Source organism: Lithobates pipiens, unplaced genomic scaffold (genome assembly GCF_037356315.1).
Source record: "Lithobates pipiens isolate NorthernLeopardFrog02 unplaced genomic scaffold, aLitPip1_a1.2 Scaffold_23, whole genome shotgun sequence".
Classification (NCBI taxonomy): Eukaryota; Metazoa; Chordata; class Amphibia; order Anura; family Ranidae; genus Lithobates; species Lithobates pipiens.
The window spans coordinates 202,392,137-202,412,865 of NW_027507785.1; the positions used below are offsets into that span (position 1 = coordinate 202,392,137).

Sequence of the window (20,729 nt, forward strand, 5' to 3'; positions counted from 1 at the left end):
CGGTCAAAATTTCCAGCTATTGCGAATTTATTATTATTTGTGAACCCAGCCTGTTCACAGTTTTTGTGAACAACCAAACAATCTGGTCATATCTGGCCAGTTTGCCCACCCAAAGCCCCTGCTGCTGTTTACAAACAAAGCAAGCCAGGTAGCACAGGCAACGTCATTGACCAGACATGATCATGGTTATATTTGGTCAGAGACATCTCTGGGATCCTCTGTGCCATTGTTTATATTCAAGCAGCACCAGGAATTCTGTCATTTACTGGAGGAACTGTGGTTGGTTGTCAAGATAATAGGGCAACTTTGCAGAGTTGTTATGATTTAGGCTGGATTTAAATCACTGAACAGTATGATTGAAAAATTATATTACATTGGGGTGCATGTTTAAAAAAAAACAACAACATATTTCTTTGTTCAATTTGCAATTATGTATATACATGGTGGCATCCATATTTGTTCATTATATATGCAGGCTTTTTTGTGGTTGGGTTTTAGGGTTCCTTCTTGAAATGCAAGCCTATGAGAGGTTCAATAGATGCAATCCCTTGTCTCAGAATGATATGTAATGTGACAGTGAGCTATTACCGTATATACTCGAGTATAGGCCGACCCGAATATAAGCCGAGGCCCCCAATTTACCCCCCAAAAAACTGGCAAACTTATTGACTCGTGTATAAGCCGAGGGTGAGACATGCCTGTCCATCCCTGTGTGTGTGTCCGTCCATCCCTGTGTGTCCGTCCATCCCTGTGTGTCCGTCCATCCCTGTGTGTCCGTCCATCCATCCCTGTGTGTGTGTGTGTCCATCCATCCATCCATCCCTGTGTGTGTGTGTCCATCCATCCATCCATCCCTGTGTGTGTGTGTCTCCATCCATCCATCCATCCATCCCTGTGTGTGTGTGTCTCCATCCATCCACCCATCCCTGTGTGTGTGTGTATCCATCCATCCCTGTGTGTGTGTCTCCATCCGTGTGTGTGTGTGTGTGTGTGTGTGTGTGTGTGTGTCCAGCCTACCTGTGTCCCGAGCCTTTGTCCCGAGCCTCCGTCCCGTGCCTTGCCTCCTTGCCTCCGTCCCGTGCCGTGCCTTGCCTCCGTCCCGTGTCGTGCCTTGCCTTGCCTCCGTCCCGTCCCGTCCCGTGCCTTGCCTTGCCTCCGTCCCGTGCCCTCTTCGTCGGCGCCTCGGCGGCCATTGTAAAATTCAAAAGCCGCGCCTCCTCCTTCGCCTGTGATAGGCGGAACACTGAATTTCCCAGCAGCCTGTGTTCCGCCTATCACGGACATCGTATCATCCTCGTCCGTAGTACGAGGATGATACGATGTCCGTGATAGGCGGAACACAGGCTGCTGGGAAATTCAGTGTTCCGCCTATCACAGGCGAAGGCGGAGCCGGAGGCGCGGCTTTTGAATTATAGAATGGCCGCTGTCTGTCTGCTCGACACGCTGATCGAGCGGGCAGACAGCGATGACTCGAGTATAAGCCGAGGGGGGCACTTTCAGCCTCAAAAAAGAGGCTGAAAATCTCGGCTTATACTCGAGTATATACGGTAAGTGTGCCCTCTATCCACTGATCAACAAATCTCTATCAACATCTCAAAAATATGGAATAACAAGCAAGTAAAATGTCAAAGTCATTAAAAAACAAATTACTTTACTATAAACAATGCAATAACGACTCAGAATGGGTGCTTACAGAAAAATATTTTGGTTTAAGGGAAACCTGTACTGAAAGAAATAGACCTAGAAGAGTATGCAACAAGTGGAGTCAGATTTTCTTATTATACTTGTTTTGGATCAAATTAAAAAAAAAGTGTTGGAGCTACAGGATCAGAACAAAAGCCAGGCAATTAGTATTTTCTGAAGAGGGGGTCAGTAATGGCAATCTATTGCTGCCATTGCTGAGAGTGATGCCAGCCCTACACTAAGCCCATCTTACAATATCCCTCTCTGTAACCCCTAGGCTTTATATGTGCATGGTTGTACATTGACCATACAGTGTGCTGAGCCTGCAATGATGCTCCTCTAACAATATCCCCCTCTTTACCTCTAACTTGCACCTCATTTTAACCTTATATTAACCATATCTGTAGCATGCAGGCTGCCACTACTGAACATTGTGCTATACTTTAAATCTCTCTTACAATATTCCTCTTTCTAACCATAATATTAACTCTTACTCTGTCCCTTCCTGTTGCATGAACACTAATCCTTCCAATGTTCTTAGCCTTGGCATTGACCCTCTATTTAATATGTATTGACTGCTAATGATAAAAGAGATGCCCTATCCAAGCCCCTCTTGCAATATCCCTAAATATCCCTAACAGTCCCTTTAATACTAATACTCTCTGTAACATGTAAGCTGTCCTTACTGAGAATTGTGGTCTCCCCTAAGCCCCTTTAAACGATAGCTTTTTGTAACCCAAAAAATATCCCTTATGCTGTCCCACATTCTAACACTTAGCCTAATCTATAACATGTATAATAATAATTCATGTATAACTAGAACAAAGACAAATCTACTGTTCTGGCAGTATCTACTGTTTTGGTTGTTTTCTGGTTATCACGATGATCCAATGGCAATAGTAGTTTCTGACACAATTGGGTTAATTTACTATAGGCAAATAGGCTGTTCACTTTGCATGGGAATTTTCCCTTAACTCAATGAGTCAAGTGCAAGCAAAAAAAATACAGTTTTTTTGCTTGCACTTGACTCATTAACCACTTGACCACTGGGCACTTAAACACCCTTAATAACCAGACCAATTTTCAGCTTTTGGTGCTCTCACATTTTGAATGACAATTACTCAGTCATGCAACACTGTACCCATATGAAATTTTTGTCCTTTTTTTCACACAAATAGAGCTTTCTTTTGGTGGTATTTAATCACCGCTGGGTTTTTTATTTTTTGTGCTATAAAAGAAAAAAGACCAAAAATTCAGTAAAAAAATGAATTTTTCTTCGTTTCTGTTAGCAGATTAGTAATTTTTCTTCATACATTTTGGCCAAAATTTATACCACTACATATCTTTGGTAAAAATAAGTACAAATTGGTGGATATTATTTGGTCTTTGAGAAAGTTATAGAGTCCACAAGCTATGGTGCCAATATCTGAAAATTGATCACACCTGAAGTACTGACGGCCTATTTCAATTCTTGAGACCCTAACATGCCAGAAAAGTACAAATACCCCCCAAATTACCCCTTTTTGTAAAGAAGACATTCCAAGGTATTTAGTAAGAGGCATCATGAGTTTTTTGAAGTTGTCATTTTTTCCCACAGTTCTTTGCAAAATCAAGATTTTTTTTCCTTTTTTTTTCCACAAAATTGTCATATTATCAGGTTATTTCTCACACACAGCATATGCATACCACAAATGACACCCCAAAACACATTCTGCTATTACTCCCGAGTATGGCAATACCACATGTGTGAAACTTTTACACAGCGTGGCCACATACAAAGGCCCAACATGCACGGAGCACCATCAGGTGTTCTGGAGCACCCAGGCCAATTCTGACATTTCTCTCCTACATGTAAAAATCATAATTTATTTGCTAGAAAATTATATAGAACCCCAAAACATGATATATATATTTTTAGCAAAACCCTAAAGAATACAATGGTGGTCGTTGCAAATTTTTATCTCGCACGGTATTTGCGCAGCAATTTTTCTAACACGTTTTTTTGCGGAAAAAACAGTTTTGTGCTTAAAAAAAACAAAACAGTAAAGTTAGCCCAATTTTTGCATAATGTGAAGTTATGCTGAGTAAATAGATACCTAACATGTCACTCTTCAAAATTGCACATGCCCGTGGAATGGCGCCAAACGTCGCTACTTAAAAATCCCCATAGGCGACGTTTTCCTTTTTTTTACTCGTTACATGTTTTGAGTTACAGAGGAGGTCTAGGGCTAGAATTATTGCTCTCGCTCTAACGTTCACGGCGATACCTCATATGTGTGGTTTGAACACAGTTTTCATATGTGGGTGGGACTTACGTATGCGTTCACTTCTGTATGCGAGCACATGGGGACAGGGGCGCTTTAATTTATTTTATTTTTTTATTGTTCATTTTACTTTATTTATTTTAGTTTGACTTTTTTTTCCCCAAACATACATTTTTGATCACTTTTATTCCTATTACAAGGAATGTAAACATCCCTTGTAATAGGAATATGGCATGACAGGTCCTCTTTACAGTGAGATATGGGGTCAATAAACCCCACATCTCACCTCTAGGCTGGGAAGCCTGAAATTAAATTTTATTTAAAAAAAAAAAGATTCTGGCTTTGATCGTATTGGCGAGTTGGTAGAAGCACCTGAGGGCGGCGAGGGGGGGCGTCTATGGCTGGGTATTGCAGGGTATCTCCGAGTATGGCTGGGTATTGCAGGGTATCTTCAAGTATAGCTGGGTATGGCAATTTATGGCAGGGTATGGCAGGGTATTGCAGAGCATTGGCAGGGTATTGCAGAGCATTGGCAGGGTATTGCAGAGTATTGGCGGGTATTGCAGAGTATTGGTGGGTATTGCAGGGTATTGGCAGGGTATTGCAGAGTATTGGCAGGTCTTGCAGAGTATTGGTGGGTATTGGCTGGTATTGCAGAGTATTGGCGGGTATTGCAGAGTATTGGCTAGTATTGCAGAGTATTGGCTAGTATTGCAGAGTATTGCAGAATATTGGCGGGGTATTGCAGAGTATTGGTGGGTATTGGAGAGTATTGGCTGGGTATTGGAGAGTATTGGCAGGGTATTGGAGAGTATTGGCTGGTATTGCAGAGTATTGGCGGGTATTGGAGAATATTGGCTGGGTATTGGAGAGTATTGGCTGGGTATTGGAGAGTATTGGCAGGGTATTGTAGAATATTGGCTGGTATTGCAGAGTATTGGCGGGTATTGCAGGGTATTGGCAGGGTATTGCAGAGTATTGGCGGGTATTGCAGAGTATTGGCAGGTATTGCAGAGTATTGGTGGGTATTGGCTGGTATTGCAGAGTATTGGCGGGTATTGCAGAGTATTGGCTAGTATTGCAGAGTATTGGCAGGTATTGCAGAGTATTGGTGGGTATTGGCTGGTATTGCAGAGTATTGGCGGGTATTGCAGAGTATTGGCGGGTATTGCAGGGTATTGGCAGGGTATTGCAGAGTATTGGCGGGTATTGCAGAGTATTGGCGGGTATTGCAGAGTATTGTCGGGTATTGCAGAGTATTGGCTAGTATTGCAGAGTATTGGCGGGTATTGCAGAGTATTGCAGAATATTGGCGGGGTATTGCAGAGTATTGGCAGGTATTGGAGAGTATTGGCTGGGTATTGGAGAGTATTGGCAGGGTATTGGAGAGTATTGGCTGGTATTGCAGAGTATTGGCGGGTATTGGAGAGTATTGGGTGGGTATTGGAGAGTATTGGCTGGGTATTGGACAGTATTGGCAGGGTATTGGAGAGTATTGGCTGGTATTGCAGAGTATTGGCAGGGTATTGCAGAGTATTGGTTGGTATTGCAGAGTATTGTCAGGGTATTGAGGGGTTAATTGTCGGTGACCAGCGATGTGGGCACTGCAGATGCAGCCCACAGCGTTGCTGACACCGATCTCTTCCCCCTCCGCTGTACTGATCGGTACAGTGAGGGGAGGGAGGAACCGGCGTCATAACATGACGCCGGTTGGTTTACAGGTGATCACTCCGTCATTTGATGGAGCGATCACGTGGTAAACGGCCGCGAGCGGCATGGTCACGGACGCTCTTGTGTGCGTGCCCCAGGGGGCGCGCGAGAGCAGAATTCTGGGAGGCCGTTAATTTACGGCCTCTTAGAGTTAAACAACTGCCCTGAAGCCTTTAATCGGCTATTACCCAGTTGTTAAGTGGTTAAGTTAAGGGAAACAAAACTGTTTGTTTTGGTTTTGCTTACATGTGATTAGATATCTTTTAAAGTGAATGTTCACCACATTTAGCAAGCTAAGGAAAAATTCCCCTGAAAAGGGTACAGCCTATTTGCCTTTGATAAACCAACCCCAATGACCTGATAGAAGTGTAAATTAAAATCTCAGGCTTTAGTGACATTTGAATCTGCACACTTGCTCCAGATCCATGTCTCAAAGTACTGAAATCAGAGACAGTTAGAAAACTAGAATTTGTATAAGGAGATCAGCAATTGTAGCCTCCATATTCATCAGTATGGGTTTCTTTTAAACCAACTTTGGCTAAAACCTCTTGCATAAAAAGGCTTATAAAGTGACACTAAGTTTCTGCTAGTTTCTGCTTCCATTTGATGGATATATGTGAGTCACCTAATTACAACAGGTGTTGGACTTATTCAATCATTCATTTATTCAGTATATGAATATTTTCTATTTTTAATTTCATTTAGACTATGTGTTACTAAAATATATGTATCTCATAAAGTAGGAATGTCATTTTTCAGCCAGTATCATGACTGCTAATATAATACAAAGTGACAACGTGTCAGCATAGGGAGAGAATGCATCTCCTGCTCTTACAGAACAGTGTCATTACTGGTAATTGAATATCCAGCTGTCTCGGATGTCACGCTCAGATTAGTTTATATCTGAGAGAGATATATTGCAGATTAGTTACATTACGACAATTCTCTAGGGGTCCGACAAATGCATTAGGGGCTTCTCAGTTTGCAAAACACAAAACAAACATCATGGCCTAAAATATTGCAGTGTTTTTTTTTTTCAAGAAGCCTACAGGTTGCCAATCCCTGCCAATGTATTTATACAATCAAAATTCTCTTTCCACTTTTACACACTGATGAGTTTGACAGCAAAGATTCATACTAGATGCTCCACACATTTATTGTAACAAAACTGATGCAATTATTCTCAAAATAGATGGAAGAAAATCTCACTGAAAGGTTGCACAAAGCTTAGAAGAAGTGTGCTACACATCAGATATCTTATTAGAGATTGCGTGGGGGTAGCTGTTCTACTACGTTAATGAATTTAGAAAGTGATACAAGTAAATAAGCATACAAATATGAAGTTAAGAGCAATCCATAGATGAAACGATAGATATACAGTAGGTGTACTTTTGACAAAAATTGTTTTATGTTATTTGTGTTACATAGCTGATTCAAAAGGGGCTGATTTACAAAAGGCAAATAGGCTGTTCACTTTGCAAGCAAAATTATACTTTGTAAGTAGGGGTGAAATGGATCAAAAAACTCACGGATTGGATCGTTCCTCGGATCAGAGTCACAGATCGGATAATTTTTCGTATCACCAAATAATAATTGAATTTGCAAAAACCTGTGAAAATTCCACCACCATATAGTCCCCACTGTAATATGCACACTCTCCCCACTGTAATATACATCTCCCCCACTGTAATATCCACGTCATCTCCCCCACTGTAATATTGGCTGAGTATGGCTGGGTACAGCTGAGTATTACTGAGTATTGCAGAGTATGGCTGGGTATGGCAGAGTATGGCAGGGTATGGCTGGGTATGGCTGGGTATGGCAGAGTATTGGCAGAGTATTGGCAGTGTATTGCAGAGTATTGGCAGGGTATGGCAGAGTATGGCTGGGTATTTCAGAGTATTGGCAGGGTATTGCAGAGTATTGGCAGGGTATGACAGAGCATTAGCAGGGTATGGCAGAGCATTGGCAGGGTATGGCAGAGTATGGCTGGGTATTTCAGAGTATTGGCAGGGTATTGCAGAGTATTGGCAGGGTATGACAGAGCATTAGCAGGGTATGGCAGAGCATTGGCAGGGTATGGCAGAGTATTGGCAGGGTATGGCAGAGTATTGGCAGGGTATGGCAGAGTATTGGCAGGGTATTGCAGAGCATTGGCAGGGTATGGCAGGGTATTGGCAGAGTATGAAGGGATAGCTGTGCATCCCTCCATGACTGCAATTGTCACAGAGCAGCGCTGTGGGCACCAGGGGTGGACTGACAACTCATTGGGCCCCCGGGCAATAGGAGATTATGGGGCCCCCAGGCAATGTGAGATTATGGGGCCACACAGTATACACAAACACACAGTATACAATCACACAGTACACACAGTATACACAGACATGTTTCTATTGGCTGAGAAGGTACTGGAAAGGTGGGGCAGCTATAAATCTCAGGATTTTTAGACCAAAAGGATGTTGGTAAGGGACATTTCAGAGACAGATGTAAAAAAACACAGATTTTTACTTACTGTCCCTGGTTTTACTGAGGCTGGCAACCCTGATGGGGCCCTCTAATGGCTCGGGGGCCTTCGGGCAGTGCCCCTGGTGGGCACTACAGATCCAGCCCACAGCGCTGCTTCCCCTTCGAGAGGAACCAGTGTCATTTGACGGAGTGATCACATGATAAACGGCCGACGGGTGGACCAAGATGGCCACCACTCCAGAGCTAGGCTGAAGCCGCAGCCTTTCCTAAGGCCAAGGCCGCGGAGCGCTCCACGGATTGCAGCGTGTACCGATCTGAACAGGGTGACCCGTTGAGATCACGGATCGGTGACGATCCGTTGCACCCCTATTTGTAAGTGTTTTTTTTTCAAAGCTTAGTGGATGATGGGCTAATAATGGGATAATGGGCAGTGCAGAATTTAATATTGAGCCCAGCAACAAAAAGTGTAATTCACAGTCTGTTTGTAGTGACCTGATCTGAAGCCTTAGACGAGCAAAAAATACACAATACAAAGTTAGCAACAGTATGATGTCCAGCTTCAGGAATGTTTCCAAATTAGGTAGTAGCACAGCATGCTCAGATTGATAGCTCATTGCTTGAAGTGTTCTAAAAGAAGAGCTGATATAGTGGTCTTATTGGACTCATTGATGGATCTGTAAATTATATCAGGAACCATTGATTTGCCTTTTAGCAGGTATGGCATGTTTACAGTCATTGACCTTACTAAGTCAACTGGTTGATGCAGAAATTGCTACTTCAGTATTCAGTTGTAACCCATCACCGCTGTAACCAACAACTATCTTTCTACAAAGATAGGTACACTTAATTTCTAATACTAGATCGTGTGTAATATTATTTACTAGCCGCGATTAGGAAGCCCAATCTGAACTTGCATAAATTACAATCAGCTGTCAGTCAGACTTTAAAACGAAACTTTGGGAACATGTTTGCCCCTGCACACGACAGCTCCTTTTTTCATGAAAAATTTTGAGTTCATGGACCCCCTGACATGATGTAAAATTCTAATTACCAGGCGGAAACTGAGAATTGGGGTTCAGGTTCAAGCATAGAGATCAGTCTTTTGCTCTGCAACCCCTCCATTCATTAACCTCCCTGGCGGTATGATTATGTCGGGTTTTAAGTGCTGAAAGTGGTACAATGTTTTGCATGGAAATTTGGCGTTTTATATTGTAGACCTGTAATTCTTAGGAATAACTCACTTAAATCTGTCCAAACCAGAGTCTAGTAGACATCCCGGGTATGTTACAATTTGAAAAATAAAATCATAAATTAAAATATAATAAATAACTATAAATAATTATACCAAATAATAATATAATAATAATAAAAGTATTCAATAATGTAATCAAATCAAAAACACTGAAATTTGTTCAGTTGCAGAATTGTCACTGTCATTACTTTTCAGTGTTTGATGACGGATCTCCCCACAAATCGCTATCGCTCAATTCTGCGAGCGATTCTAATTTATTATCTCTGTTTTCTAGCTGGTCTAAAACCACTTTTAATGTAAGGGGACAGTTTTGGTTGCTATGGACAATCTCCAGTTTCCAGGCAGAAAGAACAGTTTTTATAATATAAAACTGCATGCAGGACACTGGACAGAACACTAGGGACAAAGGGGATGTGAAATAATTACATACAGTAATGTCATCTGTAAGATTACATTATACTGTATGTATACTGTGTGTTTCACTTTTTGAATTTTGCGCCGTTCTCCGTCCCTGTGCGTCGTAACGCTCGCAGGGAACAGAGCTCGGCTCCATGATAGATCGAGCGGAGGACGAACCTCTTGCACTGTCAGGAGACATCGCTGGATCCAGGGGATAAGGTAAGCACACTCATCCTGGATCCTGCGATGCGATCCAGAGTCTGGCTCGGGGTTACTGCTAATGGTTCTGAATTTTCATCCTGAGCCAGACTCGGGAATACCGCCAGGGGAGTTAAATGTCTTAAGTTCCTTTCAAAGATTATAAGACGTTCTGTTATTAGACGTATGGATGCCCATTGTCACTAAACTACTCAAATCATCCCATCATTCTATTTTTCACAACCTAAAAACCAATTATTTACTGTATAGTCCCAAAATAAGAATTGGGAAGACTAATTAGGCTTCTTGAGATAATATAAAATGATCAACATGTATTTTTCTTGCACTGTTGCATGCTCAGTAGGATGGCCACTATGAGTGATCGGGAAGTCACAGCTGGCTCTCGAAAACAATGGTGATAGAAAGTGGTGGGTGGTAGAAAGACAATGCTGGACTTCTTGGGCTGATAAAACAATGCTGGACTTCTTGAGCTGATTAATATGTGTTTTTTTAAAGTTAGAAGCTGCAATACTTTACTTTTTGGAAAACAGTGTGATATGCCTCTTTAACTTTTACTTAAAACTGAAGTTTAATCTGCAGTGCTTATACATAATAAAAAAAAATTATTCCAATTTTATTTGATAGGAAGCTGTTGACTTCAAACTTTCTGAGATGAGAAAGAGGCACATCTTTTAGCATACAGTATGAAGCAAAGGACAGACCCCTACCTCATCCCAGTTACACAGATAATGAAGAATTAATATGCCAAATATATGATTAGTTAAACTCAAAATGTTCTTCTTTTCATTTATCATCAATCATCAATTGTTTTTATTTATACTGGGTTAAAAAAATAAATAAAAATAATGTCGAGGTTAGGTACTATAACATTTTTGGCAGTTAAATATTTTTATAGAGATGTATTCACCAGACCAGAAACAGATCAGAGGGACAATCTCAAATGAGGGACAGTTGGGAGCTATGGTTTCTATGGAAATAGGCATCTTTGAAAATAAAACTCTGTTGCATTCTACTTTCTTCCCAAATTAAAATCCTCACCTGCTGCTAAGGCATCGGCAACATGAGATGAAATTCAATAATAAAGGGCATGCATTGTATGGCACAGATTGGTCATAAACAGGAAATCCCTGTACTGTGCAGAAGATCTCCAGCTTCCTAAAATACACATAAACATGTGTAATAGATGCCTGCAGGCACCTAAACACTAACAGCTACTGAACAAAAGACAAAGCATCCAGGAAGTGGCACTTTAGCTTCCAGTTATCTCAGTGTGGATGCCTCATTACTCCTCAACACACAATGTACAGATGTTAGAGTGATGAATAGCGCAGAGTTAGCAGCTGTAATACAGGAGTGCTCTTTAACCAAGCGTATCCACACTATGTCTGGAGAGAAAATTGGCACCTGCATCTTACAGGCAGAGCCCCAGTGATGTGTGAATGAATGCAGACTGCGTTTCTGATGAGACTGTAAGATGGTTAACCCTTGCCACCAGTGCTAGAACTTTGAACCTGGGTTGAAGGGTGGCAAGGGCACACAATACAAAAACAGTGCTTTCCAGGGCTTACAATTCAGAAATACAGAGGGAAAATCACAAAACAAATTAATTAAATAACAATTATTATACATTATACAATTAAGAGAAATTTTAAGAGAAAAATAGAGAATTAAGAGAAAAGAGAACTCTACGAAAACACTATAGAAGGTTAGAAGAAGACTCCCAGTACTGTGATCAAAATCTGAGGATGAAGATCCGGGGGTGTGCTCCCAGCACAAAGTGAGGTATGCATATATGCAACCCCACAGAAAAAAGCCCACTTCCATGAGGCCGCATAAATCCTCATACCAGACCAGAGTGTCTTTGTCCTCATGTTTGTTATTATCTCACATGCACAGTGCCTGATAGCTAGGTCTGTGCTATTATATGTGTAGCGGTCACTGTAGCGGTCACTTTCAAGTATATATGGTAGGTGAACTTGTTTTTTGCAATATAGTTCATATGCGGCTTCTGTTATTCTAGTTATCCCTGTCCTTTTTGGTCTTGCATTCTGTAGCTAGTTTTAATGTGTTCGATAGCCAGCATATGCTTGAGTCAGGTAGGCGAGGCTTCCATGGCCACATCGAGACCATAGGCTTAGGAATCTAGTTACATGTCAGATTAGAAACTATAAGAGAGGGACTAAAGTGCAGAGTAGTTAGGCTGACTCTGAGTTTCAGTGCCACAGTTTCAGTGCCACACCACAGTTCCTGCTGTGAGAAGCTCTATTCCAGGCTGGTTGGACAACAGTTGGAGAATCTCTCTGGGACCACAGATCTTGTCTTCAGGTCTCTGACACAAAGGCAGATGCCGCATCATCCTTAGGGGCCCCTGCAACTGGACTTTGCTGCAATTCATCTGGAGGTATCTCTATTTATAACTATATATACCCAGATACATGTACACAATTCCAGGATCAAGCTCTTGCTAATAATATCTTTGTATATTGGATGTATGTACTGTTTCCTTGTATAAAGCTTGTATTAGGTCTATTCTGGTGTGCATCTATATACTTATGGTTAATATTATATGCTTGTTGCAGTAGTTCTTTTGCTTCCAAAAAGCTTGTTTTGATTACTGATTCATTTCCCAGGAAGGTAATCCCCTCTGTTCGTGGAGGCCCTGTCCTGGGTGGAGGCACTGAACAATTTTCTTTATCAAACCCTTTTTTCCACTAAGCAAAGGTTCTGCTTCTTCCCTTATGCACCTACAGGTTTAGAGTAATATCTTATTTGGGGAGAGCTATTTCTCATAGCCCCCCCAAAATAGGGCTACACTCATGTACTGACAATGAACATTATGGCAAAAGAAAAGGGAAGAAGGTTGTCTTAGCATTCTGCTACTCCATTACTGCCCAATAAGAATGAGCAGTGTAATTTTGGTTTTGCTGTTGACAACATTTTGCAGAAGAATAACTATTTTTTCTCATTGAGCTGCTTAAAGCGGAGCTCCACCCAACAGGGAAAGATCTGCTTGTTTGCTCCCTCTCCCCCTCCAGTGCCACATTTGGCACCTCTCGGGGGGGGGGGGGGGGGGGGCAGGTACCTGTTTTTGACAGGTACCCATCCTCACTTCCAGGAGACCTGGGTTTGATGAGATATGGCAAGGTCCCCCGGAAGTTCGGCCCCTTCCTCCCTCCCCCACTGCCGGGCCATTCAGAAAGTGCAGTGTGCTTCATGCATGTACAGTAGGGGATCGGCTGTGAAGCCTTTAGAATTCACTGCTGGTTTCCCTTACCACGACTAGTGGTGGCAGTAGCTGAGAGCCGATGGAAACATCGGTTAGGGTGCTGACATGGCTGGATTCCAGGACAGGTAAGTGTCCTAATATTAAAAGTCAGCAGCTAAAATATTCATAGCTGCTGACTTTAAATTTTTTGGTTGGGGGAGGAGAATCCACTTTAAAGAGGGATTCCACCTAAAAAAAAAATATTAAAAGCCAGCAGCTATAAATACTACAGCTGCTGACTTTTAATAAATGGACACTCACTTGTCCCGGGTTCCAGCGATGGCGGCAGCCGAGGCCGATCGCTCGGCTCTCGGCTGCTGCCGTCACCATTCTAGGTGAGGGAATCAGGAAGTGAAGCGAATCGGCTTCACTTCCCGGTCCCCTACTGCGCATGCGCGAGTCGCGCAGCGCAATAGGAATTGTCCGCACTGTCACTGGGATCCGTGTGTGTCCCAGCAGACAGCGCGGCAGGACAGGAAATGACATAGACTCCCATGGGAGTCTATGCCCGGAAGTGGGTGTAAATACCTGTCTTTGACAGGTATCTCCAGCCCCCCCCCCCCCTGTAAGGTGCCAATTGTGACACCGGAGGGGGGGAGGGTCCCGATCAGCTTTAGGGTGGAACCCCACTTTAACCTTCCTGGCGGTATGATTAGTTCTGGTTTTAGGTGCTGAAAGCGGTACAATTATTTTGTATGGAAATTTGGCGTTTTATATTGTAGTCCTGTAATTCTTAGGAATAACTCTCTTAAATCTGTTCAAACCAGAGTCTAGCAGACATCCCGGGTATGATAAAGTTTATAATATAATAAATAATAATAACAATTATTCAATAATGTAATCAAATCCAAAAACACATTGAAATTTGCTCATTTGCAGAATTGTCGCTGTCATTAGATTTAGTGTTTGATGACGAATTTCCCCACTAATCGCTATCGCTCAATTCTGCAAGGGATTATAATTTATTATCGCTGTTTTCTAGTTGGTCTAAAATCACTTTTGACATAAAAGGGACACTTTTTGGTTGCTATGGACAATCTCCAAATTCCAGGCAGAAAAAACAGTATTTATAATATAAAAGTGCATGCAGGGCACTGGACAGACCACTAGGGACAAAGGGTGTGTGTAATTTTTTTATACAGTACTGTAATCTGTGTTTTTACTTTTTTTAATTTGGCGCCGATCTCCGCTCCCGTGCGCCGTAACGTCGCAGGGAACGGAGCTCGGCGGCATTCGGGCACTGTGTGAATCGAGCGGAGGACAGGAGACAAGGTAAGTAACTTCTCCCTGTGTCATTCCTGTATCCAGCGATGCGATCCCGAGTCTGGCTCGGGGTTACCGCTTATGTTGCTAAAATCCCAACCCGAGCCAGACTCGGGATTATCGCTAGGGAGGTTAAGTGAAAAAAAGTACTTAAAAAAACCCATAAAAATTAGGATATGTCCATAATTTGGGAAAAGAGCTTTATAACCAATAGGACATCTTATATTAGCTCATCCATACTGATAAATTTCAGGCTGGGGTCAAGTCGGTAGCCTGGTTGTATTGCTTATCTACAGTAGGAAAAAAGTTAACTCATTAACCTAGCTCTGCTCTCTGGCAAGGCAAGGCAAATCTCAAGGATGGGTTAGACTTTAAAAGTAAAAATCTGATAAATAAATGGTAACAGAACACAACTAAAATAATTTTACATTCCGTCATTTTTCATTTTTTGTCATAATTGTAATAAACCAAGAAATATCAAATTCATTCAATGGTCTGCAGGTAGAAAAAAAGCAGAGCTAGTTCCATAGAAGAATTTATTCTGCAACAGCTCTGTTCTCAAAGTGTCACACAGTATTGATTAGCAGATGACAATGTACAGACTTTATCTGGCCAGCATAATCTGCCTTGGGGACATGAGATCCTGATGAAGGTGTCAGGAAACTGATTGGCTGATAACGCGCCTGTTTATATACATGGTAGCAATCTCATGAAGGATCTTCTCCTGTCACATTACAAAGACTCATTACACTATCTACTGATAAACGCCTGGTTTATAGATCCCAATCCATAATGCTGCCGATACATTTTTAATGAAATCTGTAGAGAAAATGTCGATTATTCACTCTGATCTCTTTATAAGAGTAGACTGTGAAACTCCCTTATAATGAAACTTGCATTTCTTTCTGCATTACCTCTCTGCAAAACTACTGTGATACATAAGACCACTGTACATTTAATATTTCTACAACCCAAGGCCAAACCTTTTATAAATGATTAACCACTAAGATCATTCTTAATAAATTGTTTAAAACACATTTACATTCATGCCGCCTGCACACTAACATAAATGCATACGTGTTTGCAATGAAAAAAAAACAAAGTATTTCTCTTTTTAAAGATTACTTAAACTAAAAGATTGTAATGTTTACAGGTTGTTTTCTTTATACATCAATCAAAATCTGAAGAGAACGGACAATTTTAATGGCATCATGATGCATAGACTGTCCCTTGCTCTTTGTATAAGCAGCAGTCTTTCTGCAGAGATCCATTACAAAGCCCCTTTGTGTTCTAGCTATTGAGATTGGTGGTCATATATGATTGTGTGCAGTCATCAGTTTCTGAACCTTTACAAAGCAATTCCAGGAAGCAAATAAAGCCTGGCTCAGTAGGAAGGCAGTGCTCTCTACTTGTGCTTTATCAATCATATTCAAACTTTCAGGGCAGGTTTGAACTGATTGGTGGCTATGATACACATCTCAGTATTGAGATTTTTACTATCAGGCTGGGCTCACACTAGCTGTAGCCGTGGCTCGCAAAAGGGGGTTTGATGCATCCCTGTTCACCCTTTCAGGTTCGAATAAGGTATGCATTTTTGCCTGAATTTGAACCTGAAACGAAGCGAAACATGCACAGGACCCTTTTCCAGTGCAGACCGCAGCCGCCCTGGAGCTATATGAACCTGCTCCATTGAGAGCCGGTCACACTCTCCTGTCATGCGAATTGGATGCGGTGAAATCTGCATCCAGTTCACAAATGTGTGAACCCAGCCTCAAGCTTTCTGCTTGAAAAAGCCAACAAAGAGGGTATTTCAACATCAGAGACAGTAGACATGCCCAAATGACAACTATTGCAAATGTGGTGAACTGGTGTACTACAGCAATGTCTGGGGGAAAAATGAAAACAATGGGAATTAGAAATGTTTGATCATCTGTGTTTCAATCAAATTTGTCAACTTTTGAATTTTCTAACCAGAAGCCTCATTGGACTCTATGGGATTCTAAACCAGGCTCCAGAAAAGTTTGTACAGTATTACAGAGCAGAAAATTATGCAAAATTGTGCAGAATGATTTGGGAAGGTCCTGGCAGCCATGCCTGACAAAGTGATGGGCTAAAAACTATTTGAGCCACTTTCTTTAAAAATCCTACTAGGGAATGGGATATAGTAGAGCAAGACTTGATGGTAGTAGCAGTGGCAGTCAACAGGAAATGTAGACATAAGGCAGAAACAAACTTTGGCCCTTTTCTGACAGAAGTCATTTTGGAATCGGAAATGCCAAAAATACTTCTAAAATTTTAGATTTGACTTAAATTTCGAGATCACATTCATTAGGCATTTAGGCTGTGAACCTGCTATGAACTTTTGGGCTTATTTTAAACTTTCACAAGAGTGTGTCTATAATAACATGTTGTTTAACATTCTGTTCATATGCATAGGAAAGTCATGCCTTACATCATCTTTCACTACACATGCTGCTTGGCAGGAACACCAAAATTATTTTTTGGGGAAGGAACTCATATATTGTAATCATACATACATGCATAATCAGACATAACTTGTATCTTGTTTTGGAAAGAGTGAGGAGAGTTAACAATCATTGTCAAGTCTTAGTCCCCATTGAGAGGAATATCTCCCATCTCCTGTCTTTCTCCACTCTATTAAAAACATTTATAAAATTTGGCTTTAAGGTATGTTGAATTTTCGGACTAAAAATCCCTCTATGACTCATGCAAGCGGGGCAAGGAAGGCTGAAACTAGTGTTTTTACCGACTAAGTGCTTTGCACTGTTAATTCATGTACATTTAACTTCACCCGCAGCTGTTACAAAAACTTGCAACTAATCAATAATCCTAAATGGCTACAAACACATTGTGAATATGAATAACTAACCAGGAGATGGATATTTCTCTTGTTTAAGTGTCTTTAGGTTAGAAAATTCTGAAATGCAATGGAGAAATGTGCAATTTTATGTTTTTAACCTATAACTTGGCTAGCTTCAGTTGATGTAATAATTTTTACTGTGAATGATGCACATATTTGTGGGCAATCATTCATAAATTTTATTTCACAAAATAGAGAATTGCAGTTAAGAATTGCACTTTTTGATAAGTTCCCTAGCACCATGCAGATTTTCTCAATTTATTAAAATTAAATTTCTCATTTATTAAAACTGATGCACACTATAAACTAAGTACAGAACATTATCCAGATTGTCATTTAACATGAACTTTAACCATATTACCGTAGGTCTTCTATGCTAAATGCTAATGTTTCACTAAACTAAAAAATGTGCTCAAAGGAAAAACAAAACACACGGTGAGGCACAACTGAAATCTGACCATGTTTGTTTATTAATGCCACAACAGAAAAAAAAAGTGCAGCACAAACTTACTCATCAATAACTTATAACAATAATAGTGGAACCCACTAATGTATGGTAATCTTAAAAAACGTCACTATTACCACAATACCAGTCTCTGTGATATTTAACTTCACATATAATATACACTATATTACGAAAAGTATTAGTACGCCAGCCTTTACACTCACATGAAATCTATTGGCATCTCAGTCTTAGTCCGTAGGGTTCAATAATGAGTTGGCCCATCCTTTGCAGCTGTAAGAGCTTCAACTCTTCTGGGAAGGCTGTCCACAAGGTTTAGGAGTGTGTCTATGGGAATGTGTCCATTCTTCCAGAAGCACATTTGTGAGGTCAGGCACTGATGTTGGAAAAGAAGGCCTGGCTCACAGTCTACACTCTAATTCATCCCAAAGGTATTCTATCCTTTTCTATGTCTTTACGAGCCTTGCTTTGTGCACTGGTGTGCACTGCGCAGTCACGTTGGAACAGGGAGGGGCTATCCCCAAACTGTTCCCACAAAGCTAGGAGCATGAAATTGTCCAAAATGTCTTGGTTTTCTGATGCCTTACGAGTTCCCTTCACTGGAACTAAGGGGCCAAGCCAAACCCCTAAAAAAAAAACACGCTATGATCCCTCCTCCACCAAATGATTTGGACAAGTACACAAAGCAAGGTCCATAAAGGAATGGAGGAGTTTAGGGTGGAGGAACTTAACTGGCCTGCACAGCAGAGACTGTGATCCAGGCCTTCTCGTTCACATCAGTGCCTGACCTCACAAATGTGTTTCTGGAAGAATCGTTAAACATATGTCCCATAGAGTGTCCCATAGACACTCCTAAACCTTGTGGACAGCCTTCCCAGAAGTGTTGAGCTGTTATAGCTGCAAAGGGTGAGCCAACTCAATATTGAACCCTGGGATACCATTAAAGTGCTTGTGCTTTTAAAGGCAGGCGGCACAATACTTTTGGTAATACAGTATACTATGTATAAAAAAAACGATTAGGTTTTAGAAGAATGTGACCACAAATGCTGATGCTTCATCATATTAAAATAAGTGAATTACACTTATTGTTTATTATTGCAAATTCTAGCTTTCAAATCTTTTTTTTTTTTTATTATTACAACTGAACTATTGGCAGATATAAGAATATAATTCCATGCAGTTCATGCAATCATTACAAAATCATTGTAAATTGCTGAATGTGAACTGATATCAGCCTCTTACAATCCCCTGTACAGCAGAATTCAAGACTGGACGTGGGAAGGTCAACTAGGAACATGCTGGCAGCAGGATTGAAATTACCTAATTTGTCTGCTGCTGCACCTTCGTTGTCCATTTACAAGCTGAAGTGCCCAGGCTGTACTGCTAAACTACTGTAGAGGGAAATTAAGTCCCCAGCTTGGCTATGCAGTCTATTTGTAAATGTCAGGAGTGGGCAGAAAAAATTGCTAATTTTTTCGTAAGATAAGGGCTTCTCATAATTGTACTTCAACTGTATATGTATTTATGTATTTATTTATTTTGCCCAGATTGCAGATTTAAGCTAAAATTCTTGAATAAGGGAACATTCTGCAAACATTTAGGCTGCTTTCATGCTGAGGCGCTATAACGCTAAAAATAGCACCCACATAGTGCCTGTAAAGAGCCTCTTCTCTCACTCCAGTCTGAAAGTCCGAGGGCTTTCACACTGGAGCAGTGTGGCTGGCAGGAAGCCAAAAAAGTCCTGCAAGCCGAATCTTTGAGGCGCTGTAGGAGCAGTGTACCCACCGCTCCTAAAGCGCTCCTGCCCATTGAAATCAATGGGCCATGCTGACGAAGTGCTGTATTGCAGGTGCATTTAGTGGGGGTTAAAAGTGCCCCTCTAGTGGCCGAAAGGGGCCTAAAAAATTACGGTAAAGCACCGCTAAAAATTGCAGCTCTTTACCGCCGACATCCCCAATGCCCCAGTGTGTAAGTAGCCTTAAGCGAACATTCTGTAGCTGTAGTGTGTCTGGATTTTATTAAGGCAATTGATACAGTACCCTATAAAGGCTTAATTTACAAACTAAGGTATTCTGGCATTGTTGACATATGTATCTGGATAGAAAACTAGTTTCAGGACCATAGGATTCAACCTCTTTCTCTTTTTCTTTTTCTACTTTCTGAATATTCTAGAGTTGTAAGTGGAGTACCCAAGGGCTCCGTCCTGGAACCAATTCTGATTAACTTGTTCATAAATGATATAGTTGTGAATAGTTCAGTATCGAATGATACAAAGCTAAGTAGCAACTTCACAACAGGATATACCAAATCTACAAGAAGACCTAGTATGAATAGAGGGGTGAGCAGTACTTGGGACCTAATAATATGCATGCAAGTTACATGCTAGGGACAACCACTGAGGGAATCAAGGATGGAAAAGGATCTGAGTATCCTAGTAGATAACAGATACAGAAATAGGATTCAATGCAAGCTGCAGCAAACAAGCCTAGCAGGCAATTAGCAGGCATTAAAAAGGGTATTTACTAAAGGGAAAAAAACTCAAATTCTACCACTTGACAAAACTCTGGCTCAGTCACATCTTGTGTATGCCATCCAGAGAAGGGCAATAAAGCTAATAAAACCTCAATTGTGAGGAACAACTACAATCCATAAACATATTCCCCCTGGAGAAGCTCAACTTGAGGGAGGACTAGCATTGGGGGGAAATGATTAACCTAAGTTCTCTAAAGAAGACACACTTCAAAAAACATTTAGATATGTTTCCTAGCGAGCACATGTACATGTACATGGATATTGAAAATAGTGGTCACACATACACAAACTGTTGATTTCTTTCAACCTTACCAACTTTGTGACTATGAGTA

The 20,729-nt window shown here is 41.2% G+C and overlaps 1 protein-coding gene across 8 annotated transcripts in view; it reads right to left on the reverse strand.

Annotated features, from left to right (window-relative positions):
• The window catches only part of NTNG1 (netrin G1), a 411,337-nt gene that overhangs the window by 342,873 nt on the left and 47,735 nt on the right, over positions 1-20,729 (reverse strand). The window lies entirely within an intron of this gene.